This window comes from Lepidochelys olivacea (assembly GCF_965140295.1).
Source record: "Lepidochelys olivacea isolate rLepOli2 genome assembly, chromosome: 24".
Classification (NCBI taxonomy): Eukaryota; Metazoa; Chordata; order Testudines; family Cheloniidae; genus Lepidochelys; species Lepidochelys olivacea.
Window position 1 is genome coordinate 18436617 of NC_140434.1, and position 27853 is coordinate 18464469.

General features: G+C 51.5%; 1 pseudogene across 1 annotated transcript; it reads right to left on the minus strand.

Moving 5' to 3' along the window:
• Positions 1–27853, minus strand: LOC311512091 (phospholipase A2 inhibitor and Ly6/PLAUR domain-containing protein-like; annotated as a pseudogene). Its single transcript has 5 exons — positions 27761–27853; positions 3575–3691; positions 3064–3216; positions 2734–2877; positions 1–210 (listed from the first exon to the last, which is right to left on the minus strand). The product of its transcript is annotated as a phospholipase A2 inhibitor and Ly6/PLAUR domain-containing protein-like (transcript).

Consider the following 27853-nt stretch of genomic DNA (forward strand, 5'->3'; position numbering starts at 1 on the left):
TGCACTGCAGCCCAGTGCGCAGCAGAAGGGGAGGATGCCACGCCGGGGCTCAGGGCTCCCCGATGCCCCCGCCAGCCCTGGGAGCTGGGTAGCAGTCGGCCCGGGTCAGCACCTCCACCACGCCCTGGGCGTATTTCTTCACCCCCACTCTCTTCACGCAGGTGCCAGGGGAGACACATCCAGCCGCAATCTTCGTCAGGGTGATGCCACCTGGACGGGGGGAGAGAGACGTGATCGGGGGCTCCCACATTCCCTCCCCTGACCCCCATGTGGTTTCTCACACACTCCCCTCCCAGCAGGACTGCACCCGGCTCTGCAGGCAGAGTGGGGTCTAGTGCTCAGAGCAGGGGGCTGGAACAACGTGAGAACATAACCGAGGAACGGCCCTGCTGGGCCACCCCAAAGGTCCATCTAGCCCAGTATCCTCTGGCCAATTCCAGGTGCCCCAGAGGGAAGGAACAGAACAGGGAATCATCCAGTGATCCATCCCGTCGCCCATTCCCAGCTCCTGGCAAACAGAGGCTAGGGGCACCTTCCCTGCCCATCCTGGCTATAGCCACAGATGGACCTGTCCTCCAGGAACTTCTCTAGTTCCTGTTTGAACCCTGTTATATAGTCTTGGCCGTCAAAACATCCCCCGGCAATGAGTTCCACAGGTTGACTGTGCATTGTGTGAAGGAGTACTTCCTTTGGTTTGTTTTAAACCTGCTGCCTGTGGTGACCCCTCGTTTTTATTTTAGGAGGAGTAAATAACACTTCCTTATTTCCTTCCTCCACACCCTTCAACCTTCTTTAGACCTCGATCATATCCCCCTTAGCCGTCTCTTGTCCAGGATGAAAAGTCCCACTCTTATTAATCTCTCCTCATATGGCAGCCGTTCCATCCCCCTCATCATTTTGGTTGGGCTTTTCTGAAGATTTTCCAATTCCAATATCTCTTTTCTGAGAGGGGCGACCACATCCGCACGCAGTGTTCAAGTTGTGGGCGTCCCATGGATTTATATTGAGGCAACATGCTATTGTCTGTCTCATTCTCTGTCCCTTTATGAATGATTCCCAGCATTCTGTTTGCTTTTTTACGGCCGCTGCACATGGAGTGGATGATTTCAGAGAAGTATCCACAGTGACTCCAAGATCTTTCTTGAGTGGTAAATTCGACCCATCATTGTGTATGTCTAGTTGGGATTACGTTTGCCCATGTGCGTTACTTTGCATTTATCAACATTGAATTTCCTCTGCCATTTTGTTGCCCAGTCACCCAGTTCTGAGAGACCCTTTAGTACCTCTTCGCAGTCTCCTTTGGACTTTAATATCTTGAGTAGGTTTGTATCTTCTGCAAATTTTCCCACCTAATGATTTACCCCTTTTTCCAGAACATTTCGGAATTTGGTGAATAGCACTGGGCCCAGTGCAGATCCCTGGGGGACTCCCACTATTTACCTCTCTCCCTTCTGAAAACTGACCATTTCTTCCGACCCTTTTTTCCCTATCTTTTAACCAGTTACTGAGCCATGAGAGGATTTTATCGCGTGACAGCTCACTTTGTTTAAGAGCCTTTGGTGAGGGACGCTTTCTGAAAATCTAAGTGAAGGGTTCATGTTTAGCTATTCCACCTGGAAGCAGGCGGGGCTCACCCTGACTGTTTTGTAGAAGCAATGCACACATTGCTCTATCCAAGGACAAGGGCTAGATATGAACCATGAGAACTTGATTGTTGGGGCAGCAACTGTGGGAAGCTTTCTTAGCCTGGGCTCAAGGCCTGAGAACCAGGATTGTAGTAGATAAAGGATGGTAAATAAGTATATTAATCAACGTCATACATTCCTTTGTGTATCTTTTTGCAGTAGCAGTGTGTAATGCTTAGGGGGGAGAAATATAATAAAAGGAGAAGGTGGAAGGCGGGGGGGGGGCAGAACAGCCCATCTCAGCTGACCAGCCTGCTTGCTTGCATAAAGCTGTGTTCTGTCTCATCATTGAACCGCCACATCTAAGTACACTATATCCATGGGATCCCCCTTGTCCACACACTTGTTGACCCCCTCAAAGAATTCTAGTAGATTGGTGAGGCGTGATTTCCCTTTACCAAAACCATGTTGACCCTTCCACAACAAATTATGTTCATCTATGTGTCTGACAGTTCTCTTCTTTCCTATAGTTTCAATGAGTTTGCCCAGTACTGAAGTCGGACTTATTGGCCTGCAGCTGCCGGGATCACCTCTGGAGCCCTTTTTAGAAATTGGCGTGTCATCAGCCATCCTCCAGCCAGTTGGAACAGAAGCTGATTTAAAAAGTAGGTTACAAACCACAGTTAGTCATTCTGTAATTTGACGTTTGAGTTCCTTCCAAACTCTTGGGCGAATCCCATCTGGTCCTGGTGACTTATTACTGTTTAATTTATCAATTTGGTGCAAAAACTCCTGTAATGACTCCTCAATCTGGGACAGTTCCTCAGATTTGTCACCAAAACAGAATGGCTCCGATTTGGGAATCTCCCTCCCAGCCTCAGCCGTGAAGACCGATGCACAGAATTCATTTACTTTCTCTGCAGTGGCCTTATCCTCCTTGGGTGCTCCTTTGGCATCTCAGCAAGTAGGACTCCAGGGTTCTCTCTGTAACTCTGCCAGGGGAGTGGAGTCTAGTGGGTCAGAGCAAGGGGGGCTGGGACTGAGCCAGGACACCTGGGCTCCACCTCGTACTCTGTGTTCAGACCCCGCCCCCATCTGGAGAACTTACCCAGTGTTAATATCCCAGATTCCTCAACACAATGGTCCTCCGCGCCGGTACAGGCCAAGAGCTCCTTCTCCTGCCAGCGATATGCCCCCTTTTTGAAGAAAGAAGGGCACTGCCGGCCATTGGGGACGGAGCTCACAGTTGGCACTGAGAAGAGTCAGACACACACAGTCAGCCAGGGGTGGAGATTCACCACACGCTGGGCTCGATCCCAGCTCGGGGAAGCGAGTGGGGTCTAGTGGTTAGAGCAGGGGGGCTGGGAGCCAGGACTCCTGGGTACTCTCCAGGCAGGTATGGCCAGAGCACGGCTCTAGGTTTGCAGCAGACACACACCTGGGATGGCCCCGGCGTTGCAGCCGTCGGTGTCACAGCAGGCGATGTTCGCCCGCACGGTGACATTGTGCGCGTAGGTCAGCGAGAAGGGGCCGGGCTCACAGTTCTTGGGCTCCAGGCACGATTTACCAGTGTAGGAGAAGGAGTTTCCCACTGTGGAAGAGAAACGTAGAATCACCTCTGAGCTCCCCAATGGACCCCCAGCTGCTTCATCCTCCCCTTTTGTTCCATCCACCCCACCCCCAACTAATCTCATCTTCCCCCCCACCCCCGATAAAATCCTCTCTTCTGTCTGATCCAGGGCCCACAGCCACCCACTGCAATTCCCATCTCATCCCATCCCCTGTCTATGACATTACCTTTCCAGACGGAGCAGTCCCTGCTCCTGGAGAGGAGGAGAGTCTATTGGTTAGAGTAGGGGGAGGGGCTGGGAGCCAGGACTCCTGGTTTCGACCCCTGGCTTCAGGAGGACAATGGTGTCTACACTTAGTAGGAATCTTCTTTCACTCACCCAGCCTGAACTCAGCCACGACAGTGACGCAGGTCGCTTCCGAGGGGGCGCAGGGCTGCAGGGGGCCGGAGCATGATTGCTCTGCGGACACACACACCTCGCATTGCAGAGCGCTCCCTGGAGGTTGGAAAAATCCCTTCTCAGTACAAACCGAGGCTTCCCACCCGTCCCCAGGCAGTGCCCGTGGGCGAAATACCACCACCAACCAACTGTGGGAGTTGTTACCACCAATGCCTCCTCACTGAACGTGTGGGCAGGCAGATCTTGGAGAAATGCCACCTGCTTTTGCAGCAGTTCTGCCCAGTTCCATTTAAATCTCCGGATGGGGAAAGGCATCTTGCTAGCTGGTCATTTGTATCTTACTCAAAACCGCAGACAAGTCAGTTTGCTGCCTGAGTGTCTGTGGCTAGAATACATTTTCAGCTGCTGACGTGGCTATCTGGGGTGCAGCTTGTGCCTGCGAACAAACCCCACACGTCTGTGTAGACAGAAAAACAAGACTTCGGCTGCTCTGAAAAGGGGTTTGTGCCTGGCTTTGCGGTGAACCTTTCACACACACACACACACACCCCGCCGTCACTCTCTGCTCCAGGCCTCTGCCTCTCAGAGTTACGTCAGCTCAGCCACACTCGACTTCAGCCCACTTTTCATTGCTGATCCTGCCAATTTGCTTCTTCAGAATACAATTGACGCTTGTCAAGCCTTTGGATAGATGGCTGTGCACCTCCAGCCAGCGATCCCAGGAGCATCAACTCTTTCCTCTCCAGAGCGTGGGGGCCTTTAAATTCATTACATGAGCATAAGGTAGTTTTAAGAAAGAAAGAAAGATTTTCCCACTTTGGTTTTTTTAGAGCTTTCATGTGTAAACATCACTTAAACCTCAGAACACCTTCCCCGCCCCTTCTATGTCCCTAGATGGTTGCAAAGTTATATTATCCCTATCAAAGAAATATGGAAACTGAGGTAGAAAAAAGATGTGTTCAATTCAGGGTTAGAACCAAGAAGACAGCTGAGAAGTCCTCACTCCTGACTCCCAGCCCACTCTAACCCATGAGATCCCACGCCTCTTTCAGAGCCACGGACAGAACCCGGGAGTCCTGATTTCCAGCCATCTCTGCTCAAACTCACTACACCCCAGCCCGCTTCGACAGCTGGGGAATGAGCCCAGAAGTCCTGGCTCCCAGCCCCTACCCGTTGCAGCCCCATTCCCCTTTCAAACCCAGGGAATGAAGCCAGGAGTCCTGGCAGGAATCTCAGCGCTGACAGGCAGGGGAACATTTCTAGGCAGGACGACATGTGGACGGGGGTGCTGCTCCTCATCGGGATGACCCCAAGCTCAGGCGAGAGATGGAGGAGGAACGAGAAGAAGGAAGGACAGACGGACTCAGACCCGCTGGCCAGGCCCCTAGCGTGGGCTGTGGGAGTCCCAGACTCCAATCCCTGCTCTCCCCGAGTCAGCCGGGGGACGTGACTCCGGGTTTTCCTCTTGCTGCTTTTACCCACAAATTCCATCCTGACCCCAGAATCCGCCATCCACAGTGGCACGTTCCCCAAGTGAATTCCCGACCCCACCACCCGGCTCCCTGTGCCCCGGGACGCACGGGACTCACCTGTGGCCAGGAGAGCGGACAGCAGACAGAGGGGCAGAGCCACCCACATGGTGCCTGGATGTTAGCTGCAGCGACAGAACAGTGAGGAAGCATCTGGCTGTGGTTTTATCCGGCAGGTTGGCAAATACCTGCCCCCTGGGGGATCGGCTGGGGCTGCCCCATGACATCCTGGTGGACCCGGAGATGGGAGATTTCACAACCCTGCATGTGACTTTGGCTGATCAGGTGATGCAATGTGTCTTGAGGCCAATTCCCTTGTGCGTTAGTGGAGATCTGTGGTTCTCAGCCAGGGGTCCGTGTACTCCAGGGTACACACAGGTCTTCCAGGGGGTACATCAGCTTATCTTGATGTTTGCCTCGTTTTACAACAGGCCAGATATAAAGCACTAGTGAAGTCAGTACGAGCTAAAATTTCCTGACACAATGACTTGTTTGTGCAGCTCTATGTACTATCCACTGAACTGTAAGAACAATATTTATATCCCAGTGGAGTTATCTTATCATTACCCGGGGAAACTGAGAAAGGAAGCTATTTGTCAGTCACAATGTGGCCATAACACTTATGTATTTTTATAATAACATAAGAAAGGACCTGTCATAAATATAAAGGGAAGAGGATCCACCTTTGTGTCCCCGGTGCTATAAAATACCCCATGGCCAGTGGCAAAACACTTTCACCTGTTGTCATAAATAGTAAGGGAAGGGTAAACTCCTTTATAATCCCTCCTCTCCAGAGGAAAAATCCTCTCACCTGTAAAGGGTTAAGAAGCTAAAGGTAACCTCGCTGGCACCTGACCAAAATGACCAATGAGGAGATAAGATGCTTTCAAAAGCTGGGAGGAGGGAGAAAAACAAAGGGTCTGTGTCTGTCTGTGTGATGCTTTTGCTGGGGACAGAACAGGAATGGACTCTTAGAATTTAGTAAGTAATCTAGCTAGGTATGTGTTAGATTATGATTTCTTTAAATGGCTGAGAAAATGGCTGTGCTGAACAGAATGGATATTCCTGTCTGTGTGTCTTTTTGTAACTTAAGGTTTTGCCTAGAGACATTCTCTCTGTTTTGAATCTAATTCCCCTGTAAGGTATTTGCCATCCTGATTTTACAGAGGTGATTCTTTTCTACTTCTATTAAAAGTCTTCTTGTAAGGAAACTCAATGCTTTTTCATTGTTCTAAGATCCAAGGGTTTGGGTCTGTGGTCACCTATGCAAATTGGTGAGGATTTGTACCAAACCTTCCCCAGGAAGTGGGGTGCAAGGGTTGGGAGGATTTGGGGGGAAAGGCGTGTCCAAACTACCTTTCCCAGTAAACCCAGTTAAAGTTTGGTGGTGGCAGTAGAAATCTAGGGGCAAAGGACAAAATTAATTTGTACCTTGGGGAAGTTTTCACCGAAACTGATGAAAGTAAGCTTAGGAGGTTTTCATGCAGGTCCCCACATCTGTACCCTAGAGTTCAGAGTGGGAAGGAACCTTGACATGGTGGCAGAGTGGTGGGATTAACCTGAAATCATTTTGAGATCAATTTGAGATTTTTTTGAACCAGAAAAACGGATTTTAAAAAGGAAATATTTTTTTTCCTTTGGGGCTGCTGGAAAGGAGGTCCAACTGAAAGCAACTAGTTTTTTCTCTGCTTTGGGGCCAGAGCAGAGACAAAAGGGGATTATCTTTGTGAATTGCAGGTTTTCTTTGCCTGGAGGCAGAGTAGTTAATCTCCTGCAGGGAAATGCACAGTCTTCGAAAACCTGAGGTTTTGTTTCCCCCTACAACTAAATGGGAGGGGGGGGTGTTCTACCCATTTCCCTGGAGACAAAAGTGGCAGGGGTTTTTTTTCGGATTTTGATTTTTTTTTTTTTTTTAGAAGGAGCACAGATTTGAACACGAAATTTTTTTTCCTTTGGGGCTGCTAAGCAGGTTTCCAAGTAGTTGGAGGTTTTTTGCTTTGATTTGGGGCCAGAGCAGAGACAAAGGGAATTGTCTTTTTCTGTAGGCTGACAATCACTATCAGAGAATAGGTATCCTATTCCAGCACAGCAAAATTTTACAGCCAAGTTTTGTTTGTTTGTTTATTTCCAAACCTCCGGTGTAAAGTTAGTTAAAAACAGAGAGGTTAAGATGACAGAATCCATGGCTCAAGAAACACTGGAATTAGCCAGATTTCAGGCTGAGCAAAAACAAAAGGAACATGAAAGACAGATAGAACTCATGCGGCTGGAGAAGGAGGTACAGGAGGCTGCCCACAGGAGGGAAATGGAGGCAAGGAAGCATGTGGAGGAGGAGAAGGAAAAAGAGAGGCAGCATGTGGAGGAGGAGGAGGAGAAAGAGAGGAAGCATGAACTGGAGATGGAGAAGGTAAAGACTCAGCAGAATATACCTACAAACCCTAGCAATCCTTCTCCAGGTAGCACTTCCCATCCCAGAAAGTTCCCCACCTACAAGGCAGGCGATGATACCGAGGCCTTCTTAGAAAACTTCAAAAGGGCCTGCCTTGGGTACAGCATCCCTACAGACCAATACATGGTAGAGCTGAGGCCGCAGCTCAGTGGACAATTAGCTGAGGTGGCGGCTGAAATGCCTAAAGAAAACATGAACAAGTATGAACGGTTTAAATCCAAGGCGAGAGTCAGAATGGGGATAACACCCAAGCATTCTCATCGGAGGTTCAGAGCCCTAAGGTGGAAACCAGACGTGTCATTTACCTGACATGCCTACCACATTGTAAATCACTGGGATGCCTGGATATCAGGAGCAAGTGTTGAATCTCCAGTAAATTTACCCTTCCTAATGCAAATGGAACAATTCTTAGAGGGTGTTCCTGAGGAAATAGAAAGATACATCCTAGATGGGAAGCCCAAAACTGTAATCGAGGCAGGAGAGATCGGAGCCAGATAGGTGCAGGTGGCAGAGAAGAAGAAAACTGGTCGCAGTTGGAGCGGAGACCAGAAGGGACAACCCCAGACCACACCCTATTACCGGGGGTCACCCAAGGCCCCACCTACCTCCCAAAGAACCCTCCAGACACCTTATCCCACCACCCCGTTCTCCAGCAACCCACCTCGCCCCAGTGACCCCTCAGCTGGACGATGTTTTAAATGTAACGGGCTGGGGCAAGTAAAGGCCAACTGCCCCAAAATCCCCAACAGATTACAGTTCATTGCACCGGAATCACACCAAAGATCCCCAGGCCCAGATACCTCCCAGATACCCTTGGAGTGGAGGGAAACTGTGAGTGTGGGCAGGAAGAAGGTCACCGCGTGGAGGGACACCGGAGCACAAGTGTCAGCTATCCATGCTTCCTTAGTGGACCCCAATTTAATCAACCCAGAGATCCAAGTGACGATTCAACCCTTCAAGTCCCACTCTTTCCATTTGCCTACAGCCAAATTGCCTGTCCAGTACCAGGGCTGGTCAGGAACGTGGACTTTTGCAGTCGATGATGATTATCCCATCCCCATGCTGTTGGGGGAAGACTTGGCCAATCATGTGAAGTGGGCCAAGAGGGTGGGAATGGTCACCCGCAGCCAGGCTAAACGAGCCGTGAGGCCTAGCTCTGTTCAGGAAACTTCTCTCAGGACCCGGTCAGAGGTGATGGACCCGGACCCCAGGCCAATGTCTGCAACAGTACTAGTGGATCCAGTCCCAGAGACCCAGACGGAACCAGTCCCAGAACCTGAGGAACAACCAGCACCAGACCCATTGCTAGCACTGAATCCAGTACTTGCAACCTCAACACCAGAGGGCCCCACCGAACCTGAACCAGCAGCAGCCCATAACCCTACACAAGAGGCTCAGCCAGAGCCAGAACCCCAATATAGTGTCCCAGCGGAGAGCGGTTCACAGTCAACGGAAACAGCCCCATCCCCTACATTGCTTCCAGAGGGACCAAGCATAGGTCCACAATCCAATGAGGAACTGATGTCTCCAGCATCAAGGGAACAGTTCCAGACGAACAGGAAGAGGATGAAAGCCTCCAGAGCGCTTGGACGGCAGCACGGAGCAATGCACCGCCTCTCAGCTCTTCTAATCGATCCAGGTTTGTTGTAGAAAGAAGACTTTTATACAAGGAAACTCCTTCTGGTGGACACCAGGAAGACTGGCATCCTCAGAGACAGTTGGTAGGTCCAACTAAATACCAGGCCAAGATCTTGAGCTTTCCCCACGATCACCATAGTGGCCATGCTGGGCTGAACAGGACCAAAGACCGTTTGGGGGGGGCATTCCACTGGGAGGGAATGGGCAAGGATGTTTCTACATATGTCCGGTCTTGTGAAGTATGCCAAAGAGTGGGAAAACCCCAAGACCAGGTCAAAGCCCTTCTCCAACCACTCCCCATCATTGAAGTTCCATTTCAGTGAGTAGCTGTGGATATTCTGGGTCCTTTTCCGAAAAAGACACCCAGAGGGAAGCAGTACAGACTGACTTTCATGGATTTTGCCACCTGATGGCCGGAAGCAGTAACTCTAAGAAACCCCAGGGCTAAAAGTGTGTGCCAGGCACTAGCAGACATTTTTGCCAGGGTAGGTTGGCCCTCCGACATCCTCACAGGTGCAGGGACTAATTTCCTGGCAGGAACTATGGAAAACCTCTGGGAAGCTCATGGGGTAAGTCACTTGGTTGCCACTCCTTACCACCATCAAACAAACGGCATGGTGGAGAAGTTTAAGGGGACTTTGGGGACCATGATACGTAAATTCGTAAATGAGCACTCCAATGATTGGGACCTAGTGTTGCAGCAGTTGCTCTTTGCCTACAGAGCTGTACCACATCCCAGTTTAGGGTTTTCCCCATTTGAACTTGTATATGGCTGTGAGGTTAAGGGGCCATTACAGTCGGTGAAGCAGCAATGGGAGGGATTTACACCTTCTCCAGGAACATAACATTCTGGACTTTGTAACCAACCTACAAAACACCCTCCGAACCTCTTTAGCCCTTGCTAAAGAAAACTTACAGGATGCTCAAAAAGAGCAAAAAGCCTGGTATGATAAACATGCCAGAGAGCGTTCCTTCAAAGTAGGGGACCAGGTCATGGTCTTAAGGCGCTCCAGGCCTATAAAATGGAAGCATCGTGGGAAGGGCCATTCACAGTCCAGGAGCGCCTGGGAGCTGTTAATTATCTCATAGCATTCCCCACCTCCAACCAAAAGCCTAAGGTGTACCATATTAATTCTCTAAAGCCCTTTTATTCCAGAGAATTAAAGCTTTGTCAGTTTACAGCCCAGAGAGGAGACGACGCTGAGTGGCCTGAAGGTGTCTACTACGAAGGGAAAAGTGCTGGTGTGGAAGAGGTGAACCTCTCCATGACGCTTGGGCTTATGCAGCGACAGAAGATCCAGGAGCTGTGTACTAGCTACGCGCCGACGTATCATTGTATCAGACAATGTATACCTTCAGATCAGCGGCACTGCTATGGGTACCCGCATGGCCCCACAGTATGCCAACATTTTTATGGCTGATTTAGAACAACGCTTCCTCAGCTCTCGTCCCCTAACGCCCCTACTCTACTTGCGCTATATTGATGACATCTTCATCATCTGGACCCATGGAAAAGAAGCCCTTGAGGAATTCCGCCATGATTTCAACAATTTCCATCCCACCATCAACCTCAGCCTGGTCCAGTCCACACAAGAGATCCACTTCCTGGACACTACAGTGCTCATAAACAATGGTCACATAAACACCACCCTATACCGGAAGCCTACTGACCGCTATTCCTACCTGCATGCCTCCAGCTTTCACCCTGACCACACCACACGATCCATCGTCTACAGCCAAGCTCTGCGATACAACCACATTTGCTCCAACCCCTCAGACAGAGACAAACACCTTCAAGATCTCTGTCAAGCTTTCTTACAACTACAATACCCATCTGCGGAAGTAAAGAAACAGATTGATAGAGCCAGAAGAGTTCCCAGAAGTTACCTACTACAGGACAGGCCTAACAAAGAAAATAACAGAACGCCACTAGCCGTCACCTTCAGCCCCCAACTAAAACCCCTCCAATGCATTATTAAGGATCTACAACCTATCCTAAAGGATGACCCAACACTCTCACACATCTTGGGAGACAGGCCAGTCCTTGCCAACAGATAGCCCCGCAACCTGAAGCAAATACTCACCAACAACCACATACCACACAACAGAACCACTAACCCAGGAACTTATCCTTGCAACAAAGCCCGTTGCCAACTCTGCCCACATATCTATTCAGGGGACACCATCACAGGGCCTAATAACATCAGCCACACGATCAGAGGCTCGTTCAGCTGCACATCCACCAATGTGATCTATGCCATCATGTGCCAGCAATGCCCCTCTGCCATGTACATTGGTCAAACTGGACAGTCTCTACGTAAAAGAATAAATGGACACAAATCAGATGTCAAGAATTATAAGATTCATAAACCAGTCGGAGAACACTTCAATCTCTCTGGTCACGCAATCACAGACATGAAGGTCGCTATCTTAAAACAAAAAAACTTCAAATCCAGACTCCAGCGAGAAACTGCTGAATTGGAATTCATTTGCAAATTGGATACTATTAATTTAGGCTTAAATAGAGACTGGGAGTGGCTAAGTCATTATGCAAGGTAGCCTATTTCCCCTTGTTTTTTCCTCCCCCTCCCCCCACCAGATGTTCTGGTTTAACTTGGATTTAAACTTGGAGAGTGGTCAGTTTGGATGAGCTATTACCAGCAGGATAGTGAGTTTATGTGTGTGGTTTTTGGGAGGGGGTGAGGGGGTGAGAGAACCTGGATTTGTGCAGGAAATGGCCCACCTTGATTATCATGCACATTGTGTAGAGAGTTGTCACTTTGGATGGGCTATCACCAGCAGGAGAGTGAATTTGTGTGGGGTTGGAGGGTGAGAAAACCTGGATTTGTGCTGGAAATGGCCCAACTTGATGATCACTTTAGATAAGCTATTACCAGCAGGACAGTGGGGTGGGAGGAGGTTTTGTTTCATATTTTCTGTGTGTATATAAAGTCTGCTGCAGTTTCCACGGTATGCATCCGATGAAGTGAGCTGTAGCTCACGAAAGCTCATGCTCAAATAAATTGGTTAGTCTCTAAGGTGCCACAAGTCCTCCTTTTCTCTATGTTTTGAATCTAATGTTTTGAAAGACAGGCAGGGCAGAAAAGGTGGGGGAGTCGCACTGTATGTAAGGGAGCAGTATGAATCCTCAGAGCTCCAGTATGAAACTGCAGGAAAACCCTGAGTGTCTCTGGATCAAGTTTAGAAGTGTGAGCAACAGGAGTGATGTAGTGGTGGGAGTCTGCTATAGACCGCCGGACCAGGGGGAGGAGGTGGACGAGGCTTTCTTCCGGCAACTCGCAGAAGCTACTAGATCGCATGCCCTGGTTCTCATGGGTGACTTTAATTTTCCTGATATCTGCTGGGAGAGCAATACAGCGGTGCACAGACAATCCAGGAAGTTTTTGGAAAGCGTAGGGGACAATTTCCTGGTGCAAGTGCTAGAGGAGCCAACTAGGGGGGAAGCTTTTCTTGACCTGCTGCTCACAAACCGGGAAGAATTAGTGGAGGAAGCAAAAGTGGATGGGAATCTGGGGGGCAGTGACCATGAGTTGGTTGAGTTCAGGATCCTGACGCAGAGAAGAAAGGTAAGCAGCAGGATACGGACCCTGGACTTCAGGAAAGCAGACTTCGACTCCCTCAGGGAACGGATGGCCAGGATCCCCTGGGGGACTAACATGAAGGGGAAAGGAGTCCAGGAGAGCTGGCTGTATTTCAAGGAATCCCTGTTGAGGTTACAGGGACAAACCATCCCGATGTGTCGAAAGAATAGTAAATATGGCAGGCAACCAGCTTGGCTTAACGGTGAAATCCTAGTGGATCTTAAACATAAAAAAGAAGCTTACAAGAAGTGGAAGGTTGGACATATGACCAGGGATGAGTATAAAAATATTGCTCGGGCATGTAGGAATGAAATCAGGAGGGCCAAATCGCACCTGGAGCTGCAGCTAGCAAGAGATGTCAAGAGTAACAAGAAGGGTTTCTTCAGGTATGTTGGCAACAAGAAGGAAGCCAAGGAAAGTGAGGGCCCCTTACTGAATGAGGGAGGCAACCTAGTGACAGAGGATGTGGAAAAAGCTAATGTACTCAATGCTTTTTTTGCCTCTGTCTTCACGAACAAGGTCAGCTCCCAGACTGCTGCGCTGGGCATCACAACATGGGGAGTAGATGGCCAGCCCTCGGTGGAGAAAGAGGTGGTTAGGGACTATTTACAAAAGCTGGCCTTCTGCAAGTCCATGGGGCCGGACGAGTTGCATCCGAGAGTGCTGAAGGAATTGGCGGCTGTGATTGCAGAGCCATTGGCCATTATCTTTGAAAACTCATGGCGAACGGGGGAAGTCCCGGATGATTGGAAAAAGGCTAATGTAGTGCCAATCTTTAAAAAAGGGAAGAAGGAGGATCCTGGGAACTACAGGCCAGTCAGCCTCACCTCAGTCCCTGGAAAAATCATGGAGCAGGTCCTCAAAGAATCAATCCTGAAGCACTTGCATGAGAGGAAAGTGATCAGGAACAGTCAGCACGGATTCACCAAGGGAAGGTCATGCCTGACTAATCTAATCGCCTTCTATGATGAGATTACTGGTTCTGTGGATGAAGGGAAAGCAGTGGATGTATTGTTTCTTGACTTTAGCAAAGCTTTTGACACGGTCTCCAACAGTATTCTTGTCAGCAAGTTAAAGAAGTATGGGCTGGATGAATGCACTATAAGGTGGGTAGAAAGTTGGCTAGATTGTCGGGCTCAACGGGCAGTGATCAATGGCTCCATGTCTAGTTGGCAGCCGGTATCAAGTGGAGTGCCCCAGGGGTCGGTCCTGGGCCCGGTTTTGTTCAATATCTTCATAAATGATCTGGAGGATGGTGTGGATTGCACCCTCAGCAAATTTGCGGATGATACTAAACTGGGAGGAGTGGTAGATACTCTGGAGGGCAGGGATAGGATACAGAAGGACCTAGACAAATTGGAGGATTGGGCCAAAAGAAATCTGATGAGGTTCAATAAGGATAAGTGCAGGGTCCTGCACTTAGGACGGAAGAACCCAATGCACCGCTACAGACTAGGGACCGAATGGCTCGGCACCAGTTCTGCGGGAAGGGACCTAGGGGTGACAGTGGACGAGAAGCTGGATATGAGTCAGCAGTGTGCCCTTGTTGCCAAGAAGGCCAATGGCATTTTGGGATGTATAAGTAGGGGCATAGCGAGCAGATCGAGGGACGTGATCGTCCCCCTCTATTCGACATTGGTGAGGCCTCATCTGGAGTACTGTGTCCAGTTTTGGGCCCCACACTACAAGAAGGATGTGGATAAATTGGAGAGAGTCCAGCAAAGGGCAACAAAAATGATTAGGGGTCTGGAACACAAGACTTATGAGGAGAGACTGAGGGAACTGGGATTGTTTAGTCTGCAGAAGAGAAGAATGAGGGGGGATTTGATAGCTGCTTTCAACTTCCTGAGAGGTGGTTCCAGAGTGGATGGTTCTAGACTATTCTCAATGGTGGAAGAGGACAGGACAAGGAGTAATGGTCTCAAGTTGCAGTGGGGGAGGTTTAGGTTGGATATTAGGAAAAACTTTTTCACCAAGAGGGTGGTGAAACACTGAAATGTGTTACCTAGGGAGGTGGTAGAATCTCCTTCCTTAGAAGTTTTTAAGGTCAGGCTTGAGAAAGCCCTGGCTGGGATGATTTAATTGGGGATTTGTCCTGCTTTGAGCAGGGGGTTGGACTAGATGACCTCCTGAGGTCCCTTCCAACCCTGATATTCTATGATTCTATGATTCTAATTACCCTTTAAGGTATCTACCATCCTGATTTTCCAGAGGTGATTCCTTTACTTCTATTAAAGGTCTTCTTGTAAGGAAACTGAATGCTTTTTCATCATTCTAAGATCCAAGGGTTTGGGTCTGTGGTCACCTATGCAATTGGTGAGGATTTTTACCAAACCTTCCCCAGGAAGTGGGGTGCAAGGGTTGGGAGGATTTTGGGGGGAAAGACATGTCCAAACTATGTTTCCCAGTAAACCCAGTTAAAGTTTGGTGGTGGCAGTGGAAATCCAAAGGCAAAGGATAAAACTAATTTGTACCTTGGGAAAGTTTTAACCTAAGCTGATGAAAGTAAGCTGAGGAGATTTTCATGCAGGTCCCCACATCTGTACCCTAGAGTTCAGAGTGGGGAAGGAACCTTGACAGGTGTGTAGGGGAATGGATGGACAGGCGTGAAGGCAGATGGATAGATGGACAGACAGTCTCGTAGGGGAATGGATGGATGGGTATGTGGGGGGAAGGGTGGACGTGTAGGAGGATGGACGGACGGAAGGATGGGTGTTGTCAGGGAGTCCCCGGGCTATGCTCTGGACCTGCTCCCTACGAAGCCAGGCAGGACTCTGGGGAAGTCTCCGCTCTGGGAGCAGCCTGTCTGCAGGACACACAGCTCGCCCGGCTTCCACCTTCCTGGGTCTGACCTCGGAGCATTCAGCCTCCTCTGCCATTCCATGCGCTTCTCACAGTGAGTCTGCCCAGGCGGGGTCCTGGGGAAGCCAGAGGGTCCTGTCCCCCAACTCCACAGTCAGACGGGACTCTCAGCCAGCCAGTAAAACAGAAGGTTTATTAGACAACAGGAACATAGTCTAAAACAGAGCTTGTGGGTGCAGAGAACAGGACCGCTCAGCCAGGTCCATTTTGGGGGGCAGTGAGCCAGACAACCCCGTCTGCACTTCACTCCACTCCCCAGCCAGCCCCAAACTGAAACTCCCTCCAGCCCCATCTCCTCTGGGCTTTGTCCCTTTCCCGGGCCAGGAGATCACCTGATTCCTTTGTTCTCCAACCCTTTAGCTCTCACCTTGCAGGGGGGAAGGGCCCAGGCCATCAGTGGCCAGGAAACAGGGTGTCAGCCATTTTCTGTGTCCAGACCCCTGCACACACCTGCCCTCTCGGGCTCTGCAAGGATCATACACCCTTATCCCACCACCTAGATACTTAAGAACTGCATAGAGGAAACTGAGGCACCCCCACACTATTCAGAGGAAACATTAAGAACGCTTCCACTTCATCACAGGTGTGTCGGGGATGGATGGAGGGGCGGCCCTGCACAGCCTTGCAAAGCACAGAGGGAAACTGAGGCACTCCATGGCATCGTAGAAATAGGAGCTCAATTCCCACTTTGTCGCATCCCTCTGTGCCCCAAACTGCTGCAGACACCGGCCTGTGCACCCTGCCCCTGCCAGCACCGATCCCAGGCACTGGCTTTAACGGCAGGAGTGAGATCAACCCAGCCAAGGCCACCTCCACAAACCCGAGGCCTTCGGGGACCAGATGAGAAAGGGGGGACGCTGGCACCAGAAATTAAAATGGAAATCCTGCTTTATTTCCCTCCTCACCAGATCCTGTTACCAGTGTAGGAAAAATTCTGTGAGCAACTGTCCTGCTCAGCCACAGCCCTGCCCCGCTGGTCACAGCACCTGCCTCGGTGTCTGGGAGGCAAACGCACTGGTCAAAGGTGGGTGGCGCTGACTTTCCACCATCGTTCTCTGCACCGACCGTTTGCTGGCTGTGGGCGGGACACGCGCGCCAAGGGCTTAGCACTCCTGGGGTCCAGGCCCCCCTCTGCCAGCCACCCTGTGTGACCTGGGACACACCACTTAGGCCCAGAGCTTCAAAGAGTTAGGTCCTGATGAGGATCTGTGCCTCAGTTTCCCCCATCTGTTCAATGCGGGTGACTGCCCTGCCCCATCCCACAAGGTGGCTGTGAGGATAATACATTAAAGATGACGCAGGGTTCAGATACCATGATGATGCGTGCCAGACAAGTATTTAGCGAGACATGCTGGAGAGGGTGGTTAACAAGCTCCTTAGGGATGTGGTGGATGGAGCATCCATCGGCATCCCCCAGGCCAGGCTGGCTGCCCTCCTGGAAGATGCTTACATCAAATACACGTGATCGGGCACAATGTAGGGAGGACTTCTCCAGCCTGGGCTGTGCGGCAGGTCAGAGTAGATGCTGGGAATGGGCCCTTCTGGCCTGGGACGCCAGGAAAAGGGGTGAGGTGGCTCCCAGGAATCACCAGCCCTCGGGGCACTGGTTTCATCTGTAAATAATTTTTGTGACTGTTTTGCTTCTAACCAGAAGCGAAGGAAAATGCAGGCTATTCCTTGTCCTGTGTATCCTCCGCCACGCCCAGGAACATCTCCCTCTTCTTCGGGAATGGGGTCTTTGTGAAGATTCAATCCCGGACCTGCTCTACGAACAGCTGCAATACCCGGTTCTCTCCTGTCTGTACGTCTCTGCATCCCTCCCTGCTCGTTCCCAGTGGCCCAGGCTCCGACTGAGTGTCAAACTGGTTCGGAAAAGGTTCTTTTCTGGAGAAGGGTGGGGTCCCGTGTAGCACCTGGTGCCATAGGAGGGACCCTGATCTCAGGGGAGGGAGGCGTGCAGTGCCTGGCACAATGGGGGCCCCCAGTAGCAGGCTGGGGGGGATCTATGCAGTGCCCACTGCAATCAGGGCCCCTGCTCTGGGGAGTCTGTGCAGCTCTTGGCACAAGGAGGTCCCTGATCTCAGTTATTGCAGTGCTAGAAATAAGTGGTAACAAAGTAGAGAAGGCACCTGTCCTCAGCCCTGCCCGTCAACCCCCACCAACCCTCTCTTTGGGGGTCTTGCAGGGCCGATCATCAACACCGTCTACACGGGAGGCCGGTGCCCGATCTGCATTGCCCCTGGTCGGAGCAGCTGTTCCAGCATGGAGACCCTGCAGTGCAAGGGCCGTGCCAGCCAGTGCATTTCCATCAGCGGGCAGATCTGGGAAGGTGAGCGCCTGTCCCGGATTCCTTCCAGCCCCGGCTCTCAGGGCCCATAGGCACTAGGACAAAGGGAGGCCCGGGCCAGGATTTCCAGTGGGCCAGGCCCCCGCAGCCTCCCGGCAGTTCCCGCTTTACCTGGCTATGCCCTTGGCCCAGCTCTGGGCAAGGCTCAGCCCCAGGCTCCCTATAGGGCCAGAGCCTCTTCTCACACCCTGTGGCTTTGCAAGCGAGTTGGGAGCCACGCTCCCCTGTTTCAAAGCCAGCCGACTTCCCCCTCTCCCTGTGGACATGGATCTGAACCGTGTTTAAACCCAAACCCCGCTCCGTCCACACACAGAGCCCCCTGCCCTCACCTGCCCCGCCCTGCCAGGGCAGCTCAGCCAGGGGAGCCTGCACCCCTACCCGCAGTGCAGCGGTGGCGGATTAGCCAATGGGCCGCCAGGGCCTGTGCCCAGCAGCCTCAGCCCATTGGGGGCCCCCTGGAAAATGGGCACCCCTGCACCCCAAGCCCGGTGCCTGGCAGAAGTGCCAGTTGGCGGGGGAAGCCCCAGCGCCCGGATCCCAGCTGCGTCTGTGGCCCGGGGACTGGAAGAGCTCTCACCCCCAGTTGGCGGCGGGACAGATCTTTCCTGGTCTTGGGGCCGTGAGCGGGGGGGCTGCAAGGGGGTGGGTGGACTGGGACAGGACTGTGGGGGGAACCGGGGCAGGGCCACTGGGGAAGGAGCAGAACAGGGGTGGGACTGCAGACAGAAGGGGCGGGCGGGCCCCAGGGCCTGCACAGCCCAGCCTTCCCGGCTTCTCGCTGGCCACCATCCGCGTGAAGTAGCAACCGCCACCGATGGAAGAAAAAGAGACGTCCACCATGCAGCGTGCGGCCAGCTGCTCCCCAGGGCCGGGCAGCTGAGCTCTCACCGCTGTGACCTGCCCTGGGGTCCCGGTTGCTGTCCTGTGGATGCCGTCCCTCCCCTCGACCTCCAACCTAGACCTCCCCAACTGCAACTGGAGACCATTGCTCCTCGTTCTGTCATCTGCCACCACTGAGAACTGCCGAGCTCCATCCCCTTTGGAAGCCCCCTCAGGTAGTTGAAGGATGCTATCAAATTCCCCCTCACTCTTCTCTTCTGCAGACGAAAGAAGCCCAGTTCCCTCAGCCTCCCCTCCTAAGTCACGTGCTCCAGCCCCCTAATCATTTTCGTTGTCCTCCGCTGGACTCTCTCCAATTTGTCCACATCCCTTCTGTAGTGGGGGGCCCAAAACTGGATCCAGTACTCCAGATGTGGCCTCACCAGTGCCGAATAGAGGGGAACAATCACTTCCCTCCATCTGCTGGCAACGCTCCTACTGATGCAGCTCAAAATGCCTTTGGCCTTCTTGGCAACAAGGCCACCCTGCTGTCTCATTGCCAGCTTCTCATCCACTGTAATCCCCAGGTCCTTCTCTGCGGAAAGGTTGGCAAATACCTACCCCTAAGGGATGGGCTGGGGCTGCCCCATGACATCCTGGTGGGACCAGAGATGGGAGATTTCACAACCCTGCATGTGACACTGGCTGATCAGGTGATGCCAATGTGTCTTGAGGCCAATTTCCTTGTGCATTCGTGGAGACCAGTGGTTCTCAGCCAGGGGTCCGTGTACCCCAGGGGTACACACAGGTCTTCCACGGTGATACACCAGCTCATCTTGATGTTTGCCTCATTTTACTACAGGCCAGATAAAAAGCACTAGTGAAGTCAATACGAGCTAAAATTTCCTGACACAATGACTTGTTTGTGCAGCTCTATGTACTATCCACTGAACTGTAAGAACAATATTTATATCCCAGTGGAGTTATCTTATAATTACACAGTGGAAATGAGAAAGGCAGCTATTTGTCAGTCACAGTGTGGCCGTGACACTTTTATATATTTTAAAATAACATAAGAACGGACCTGTCATAAATATAAAGGGAAGGGGAACCACCTTTCTGTCCCTGGAGCTCTAAAATACCCCATGGCCAGTGGCAAAACACTTTCACCTGTTGTCATAAATATAAAGGGAAGTGTAAACCCCTTTATAATCCCTCCTGTCCAGAGGAAAAATCCTCTCACCTGTAAAGGGTTAAGAAGCTAAAGGTAACCTCGCTGGCACCTGACCAAAATGACCAATGAGGAGATAAGATGCTTTCAAAAGCTGGGAGGAGGGAGAAAAACAAAGGGTCTGTGTCTGTCTGTGTGATGCTTTTGCCGGGGACAGAACAGGAATGGACTCTTAGAAGTTAGTAAAAGTAATCTAGCTAGGTATGTGCTAGATTATGATTTCTTTAAATGGCTGAGAAAATAGCTGTGCTGAATAGAATGGATATTCCTGTCTGTGTGTCTTTTTGTAACTTAAGGTTTTGCCTAGAGGGATTCTCTCTGTTTTGAATCTAATTCCCCTGTAAGGTATTTGCCATTCCAATTTTAAAGAGGTGATTCTTTTCTACTTCTATTAAAAGTCTTCTTGTAAGGAAACTCAATGCTTTTTCTTTGTTCTAAGATCCAAGGGTTTGGGTCTGTGGTCACCTATGCAAATTGGTGAGGATTTGTACCAAACCTTCCCCAGGAAGTGGGGTGCAAGAGTTGGGAGGATTTTGGGGGGAAAGACGTTTCCAAACTACGTTTTCTCAGGAACCCAGATAAAGTTTGGTGGTGGCAGTGGAAATCCAAGGGAAAGGGTAAAATAGCTTGTACCTTGGGGAAGTTTTAACCTAAGCTGGTAAAAGTAAGCTTAGGAGGTTTTCATGCAGGTCCCCACATCTGTACCCTACAGTTCAGAGTGGGGAAGGAACCTTGACAATGCCGTAGGGATGCTAACGAAGAACTTTAGCACCAGAAAAGTGCTGACCCCAAAGGCAGAGGCATCGTGTGTGCAGACCACCGCGTTCCTCCCTCCCCCTATCGAAGGCAAAGCCCACGTGGGTGGGGGCCCTGCCACCTTCTTCTCTGGGAGAAGAAGCTGTAAGGATGGATTGAGGTAACCCTGCCTCGCTGGGCTGGCTGGACGCTTACAGGGACCGGAACCGGATGCAAAGCGGGGATCCCTGGAGACCGTCTGGGGGCACCTGAAAAGACTTTGGAAAATGGCAGTTTCTTCCTTCACCGCCACCATTTGGAATTACAGACTGCGACTCACCCGGGCATGAATTTTACCTGCTTTAACCCCTTGTGACCCTCATTCCCTTTCCTTAGCTCACGAACCTTTCGCGAGTTTCCTACAGACCTGGCTGCCAGCGTTGCCTTTGGTGGAGGATCTAGGGTCCCGTGGCTCTGGGGTAAGAGTCTGGTCTCCTGGGGCAGGGGACAACCTGGGTGGGCTGGTTTGGGGTGTACGTGACCTTTCCTCACAAAGTCCGGCTTGTCTGAGAGTATGTGAGGGGACTGGCTGTGACTCCAGGGTCAGACGGGGGCAGCGATCCAGGAGTTCACGCTGGGTGAAATCTGCTCACAGAGCACCACCGGTTGGGGGGATCTGCCCTGTTTCCTGACACCTTCCCTGAGCCCGGCACACCCAGTGGAGCCGCTCCAGAGAGCGGGACGAACTGAGCCCTGCAAAATCAACCTAGAAGGACATTTCTCCCCTCCAGGGCGTTCCCGCCCACCTGGACAGCTGGGTGAGCCACGGCCTCTCCTTCCCACAGCCCTCCTTCCCCAGGGAAGATCAGAGATCATGGGGGGTACTTTCCCCACAACTCGCTTTATTCAGCCAATGCACAAAAGGAACCCGCAATCTCCCCCGAAAGAGAAGCAGCAGTCAGTGGCTGCTGAAGGGAGGTGCACTGCAGCCCGGCACGCAGCAGAAGGGGAGGATGCCAGCCCGGGCCTCAGGGCTCCCCGATGCCTCCACTGGCCTTTGGAGCTGGGTAGCACTCGGCCTGGCTCAGGATCTCCGGCATGCCCTGGGCGTATTTCTTCACCAACGCTGTCTTAACGCAGGCGCCAGGGGAGCCACATCCAGCCGCAGTATTCCTCAGTTTGATTTTACCTGGACAGGGGGAGAGACGTGATCGGGGGTTCCCAATTCCCCCCCCACCCCGACCCTCATGAGGTCTCTCACACACTCCCCTCCCAGCAGGACTGCACCCGGCTCTGCAGGCAGACTGGGGTCTAGTGCTCAGAGCAGGGGGCCTGGAACAACATGAGAACATAAGAGGAATGGCCCTCCTGGGTCACCCCAAAGGTCCATCCAACCCAGTATCCTCTGGCCAATGCCAGGTGCCCCAGAGGGAATGAACAGAACAGGGAATCATCCAGTGATCCATACCCTGTCGCCCATTCCCAGCTCCTGGCAAACAGAGGCTAGGGCCACCTTCCCTGCCCATCCTGGCTCATAGCCACAGATGGGCCTGTCCTCCAGGAACTTCTCTAGTTCCTGTTTGAACCCTGTTATAATCTGCGCCTTCACAACTTCCCCCGGCAATGAGTTCCACAGGTTTCTTGTGCGTTGTGTGAAGCAGTACTTCCTTTGGTTTGTTTTATACCTGCTGCCTGTGGTGACCCCTCGTTCTTATGTTAGGAGGAGTAAATAACACTTCCTTCTTTACTTCCTCCACACGCTTCAACCTTCTTTAGACCTCGATCATATCCCCCCTTTGCCGTTTCATTTCCAAGCTGAAGAGTCCCACTCTTATTAATCTCTCCTCATATGGCAGCCATTCCATCCCCCTCATCATTTTGGTTGGCATTTTCTGAAGCCTTTCCAATTCCAATAGATCTTTTTTGAGACAGGGCGACCACATCCGTCCGCAGTGTTCAAGCTGTGGGCGTCCCATGGATTTATATTGAGGCAACACGATCTTTGGGGTTAGATCTCTGTCCTATTCTCTGTCCCTTTATGAATGATTCCCAGCATTCTGTTTGCTTTTGTGACGGCCGCTGCACATGGAGTGGATGATTTCAGAGAACTCTCCACAGTGACTCCAAGATCTTTCTTGAGTGGTAAATTCGACCCATTATTGTGTATGTCTACTTGGGATTACGTTTGCCCATGTGCATTAGTTTGCATTTATCAACACTGAATTTCCTCTGCCATTTTGTTGCCCAGTCACCCAGTTCTGAGAGACCCTTTAGTACCTCTTCACAGTCTCCTTTGGACTTTAATATCTTGAGTAGGTTTGTATCTTCTGCAAATTTTGCCACCTCACTATTACCCTTTTTTCCAGAACATTTCGGAATTTGGTGAATAGCACTGGGCCCAGTGCAGATCCCTGGGGGACTCCCACTATTTACCTCTCCCTTCTGAAAACTGACCAATTCTTCCTACCCTTTTTTCCCTTTCTTTTAACCAGTTACTGAGCCATGAGAGGATTTTATCGCATGACAGCTCACTTTGCTTAAGAGCCTTTGGTGAGGGACGCTTTCTGAAAATCTAAGTACACTATATCCATGGGATCCCCCTTGTCCACACTCTTGTTGACCCCCTCAGAGAATTCTCGTACACTGGTGAGGCGTGATTTCCCTTTACCGAAACCATGTTGACCCTTCCACAACAAATTATGTTCATCTATGTGGCTGACAGTTCTCTTCTTTTCTATAGTTTCAATGAGTTTGCCCTGTCCTGAAGTCAGACTTATTGGCCTGTAGTTGCCGGGATCACCTCTGGAGCCCTGTAGCCAGACAGCCCCCCCCCCCCGCCCCCCTCAGACCAGCATTGCTGGAAACACAGGAGGAAGCCGGAACAGGGCACTTAACATATATTCCAGCACAGCCTTTGAAGCTGTGAAAAGCACAGGTGTGCTGCTACAATGTGCCTCTGGGAACAGATACAAGGATTAAGCTCACAGCAGGCAGAGGCCCTGTGACAGACATGGCTCTTAGCCCCTACTAAATAGCGTGATGCACGCACCCCAACATCCTAGGTGGGAAAATATTTACCCTGACAAAAGAAATGTCCAGTAGTCGACACTTATTGTTTCTCTCCCTTGCAAGTGTAAACTACTCTTGCGAAAGCTGGCGTCACCCAGACAGACCAGCCCCAATTTGGCATAAGAAAGGAGAAAGAGAATAAAGGAGTACAGAGGTATAAGTAGGGGACCTACAGCACCATGATTTTGGAGTGCTTTTCACTATCTATCTGCTGGTCAGATAAGTGACAGCCTCCCAAGGCTTCTGCAGCTAAGAGGGTCCCTAAGCCTTGTCCCTTATTCGTCTTTCCGCAGAATTGAGTGACCGATCCTGGCTTGGCACCGCTGGAATCGAGAGATGCAAGGAGGGTAAGAAGCACCCACACCTGATCTCCTATCTTTAGTGTACACATATTTTGAAATAGAGCTCTATACTTTGTTTTCTTTCTTTGGGATTGTGGCTTCAGTTTTGTAACCTGTTTGTGTGTGTAACATCTCTACATTTAAATAAGTAGGCACTAGCAATTTTGTAACCACATGATTAGAATCTAGCTTAATAAATTTTGGTAACCTTTTGTGCATAAGCCTGACTTGTTTTCTCTGGTTTACTGTAAAGCAGCCAACACAATTAAAGAACCTCAGCCGTTTTGGCTCTAAAGCCTGGCCATTAGGTGGGAGTACTAAGAGCCTTGCGTTGAGTTGTGCCGCCTCCATGGGGCAAACTCTTGGGGCACCTGTCAGTCAATCCTGGCTGCCCGCTGCGAAGGAGCTCTGAGCTCTAGCAGTTAAAGTCACGGGTCGTTAGGACCTTGGGGCATCCGTCAGCCTAGCCCGGGCTGCCCGCCGCGAAGGGACAGTGCGTCCTAGCGGTTAAAGTCACGGATGGTATAAACGGGCATAGCTGGCACCTCACCAAACATCCTTGGCCATCGGCTAACAAGCCCTTTTTCGAAACAGGCGTGTCATTAGCTGTCCTCCAGCCAGTTGAGACAGAAGCTGATTTAAATGGTAGGTTACAAACCACAGTTAGTAGTTCTGTAATTTGACGTTTGAGTTCCCTCCGAACTCTTGGGCGAATCCCATCTGGTCCTGGTGACTTATTACTGTTTAATTTATCAATTTCTTGCAAAAACTCCTGTAATGACTCCTCAATCTGGGACAGTTCCTCAGATTTGTCACCAAAACAGAATGGCTCAGGTTTGAGAATCTCCCTCCCAGCCTCAACCGTGAAGACCGATGCAGAGAATTCATTTACTTTCTCTGCAGTGGCCTTATCCTCCTTGGGTGCTCCTTTGGCATCTCAGCAACTAGGACTCCAGGGTTCTCTCTGCAACTCTGCCAGGGGAGTGGAGTCTAGTGGGTCAGAGCAAGGGGGGCTGGGACTGAGCCAGGACACCTGGGCTCCACCTCGTGCTCTGTGTTCAGACCCCGCCCGCATCTGGAGGACTTACCCCGTGTAAATAACCCAGATTCCGCAACACAATGGTCCTCGGTGCCGGTGCAGTCCAAGACCTCCTTCCAGTTCCAGAGATGTGGCCCCAGTCTGAGGAACAACGGGCACTGCCGGCCGTTGGGGACGGAGCTCACAGTTGGAACTAAGAACAGTCAGACACACACAGTCAGCCATGGGTGGGGAGTCACCACACATTGGGCTCAATCCCAGCTCGGGGAAGCGAGTGGGGTCTCGTGGTTAGGGATGGGGGCTTTGGGCTGGGAGCCAGGACTCCTGGGTTCTCTCCAGGCAGGTGTGGCCGGAGCAGGGCTCTAGGTTTGCAGCAGACACACACCTGGGATGGCCCCGGCGTTGCAGCCGTCGGTGTCACAGCAGGCGATGTTCGCCCGCACGGTGACATTGTGCGGGTAGGTGAGCGAGAAGGGGCCGGGCTCACAGTTCTTGGGCTCCAGGCACGATTTACCCGTGTAGGAAAAGGAGTTTCCCTCTGTGGAAGGGAAACAGAGCATCACCTCTGAGCTCCCCAATGGACCCCCAGCCCCTCCATCCTCCCCTTTTGTTCCATCCACCCCACCCCCAACTAATCTCATCTCCCCACCCCCCGCGATAAAATCCTCTCTTCTGTCTGATCCAGGCCCCACAGCCACCCACTGCAATACCCCATCTCATCCCATCCCACGTCAATGACATTATCATTCCAGACTGAGCAGTCCCTGCTCCTGGAGAGGAGCGGAGACTATTGGTTAGAGTAGGGGGACGGGCTGGGAGCCAGGATTCCTGGGTTCGACCCCTGGCTTTACGAGGACAATGGTGTCTACACTTAGTAGAAATCTTCTTTCACTCACCCAGCCTGATCTCTGCCACGACGGTGATGCAGGTCCCTTCCCAGGGGGCGCAGGGCTGCAGGGGACTGGAGCACGATTGCTCTCTGGACGCACACACCTCGCATTGCAGAGCGCTCCCTGGAGGTTGGAAAAATCCATTCTCAGTACAAACCCCGGCTCCCCACCCCTCCCAGGCAGTGCCCGTGGGCGAAATACCACCACCAACCAAGAGGTGGCGCTGTGGGAGTTGTTACCACCAATGCCTCCTCACTGAACGTGTGGGCAGGCAGATCTTGGAGAAATGCCACCTGCTTTTGCAGCAGTTCTGCCCAGTTCCATTTAACTCTCCGGATGGGGAAAGGCATCTTGCTAGCTGGTCATTTGTATCTGACTCAATGCTGCAGACAAGTCTGTTTGCTGCCTGAGTGTCTGTGGCTAGAATACATTTTCAGCTGCTGACGTGGCTATCTGGGGTGCAGCTTGTGCCTGCGAACAAACCCCACACGTCTGTGTAGACAGAAAAACAAGACTTCGGCTGCTCTGAAAAGGGGTTTGTGCCTGACTTTGCGGTGAACCTTTCACACACACACACACCCTGCCGTCACTCTCTGCTCCAGGCCTCTGCCTCTCAGAGTTACATCAGCTCAGCCACACTCGACTTCAGCCCACTTTTCATCACTGATCCTGCCAATTCTCTTCTTCAGAATACGATTCACGCTTGTTAAGCCTTTGGATTGACGGCTGTTCGTCTCCAGCCAGCAATCCCAGGAGCATCAACTCTTTCCAGAGCGTGGGGGCCTTTAAATTCATTACATGAGCATAAGGTAGTTTTAAGAAAGAAAGAAAGATTTTCCCACTTTGGTTTTTTAGAGCATTCATGTGGAAACATCACTTAAACCTCAGAACACCTTCCCCGCCCCTTCCATGTCCCTAGATGGTTGCAAAGTTATATTATCCCTATCAAAGAAATATGGAAACTGAGGTAGAAAAAAGATGTGTTCAATTCAGGGTTAGAACCAAGAAGACAGCTGAGAAGTCCTCACTCCTGACTCCCAGCCCACTCTAACCCACGAGATCCCACTCCTCTTTCAGAGCCACGGACAGAACCCGGGAGTCCTGATTTCCAGGCATCTCTGCTCAAATTCACTACACCCCAGCCCGCTTCGACAGCTGGGGAATGAGCCCAGAAGTCCTGGCTCCCAGCCCCCACCCGTTGCACCCCCATTCCCCTTTCAAACCCGGGGAATGAAGCCAGGAGTCCTGGCAGGAATCTCAGCGCTGACAGGCAGGGGAACATTTCTAGGCAGGACGACATGTGGACGGGGGTGCTGCTCCTCATCAGGATGACCCCAAGCTCGGGCGAGAGATGGAGGAGGAACGAGAAGAAGGAAGGACAGACGGACTCAGACCCGCTGGCCAGGCCCCTAGCGTGGGCTGTGGGAGTCCCAGACTCCAATCCCTGCTCTCCCCATGTCAGCCGGGGGATGTGGCACCGGGTTTTCCTCTTGCTGGTTTTACCCACAAATTCCATCCTGACCCCAGAATCCGCCATCCACAGCGGCACGTTCCCCAAGTGAATTCCCGACCCCACCACCCGGCTCCCTGTGCCCGGGGACGGACGGGACTCACCTGTGGCCAGGAGAGCGGACAGCAGACAGAGGGGCAGAGCCACCCACATGGTGCCTGGATGTTAGCTGCAGTGACAGAACAGCGAGGAAGCAT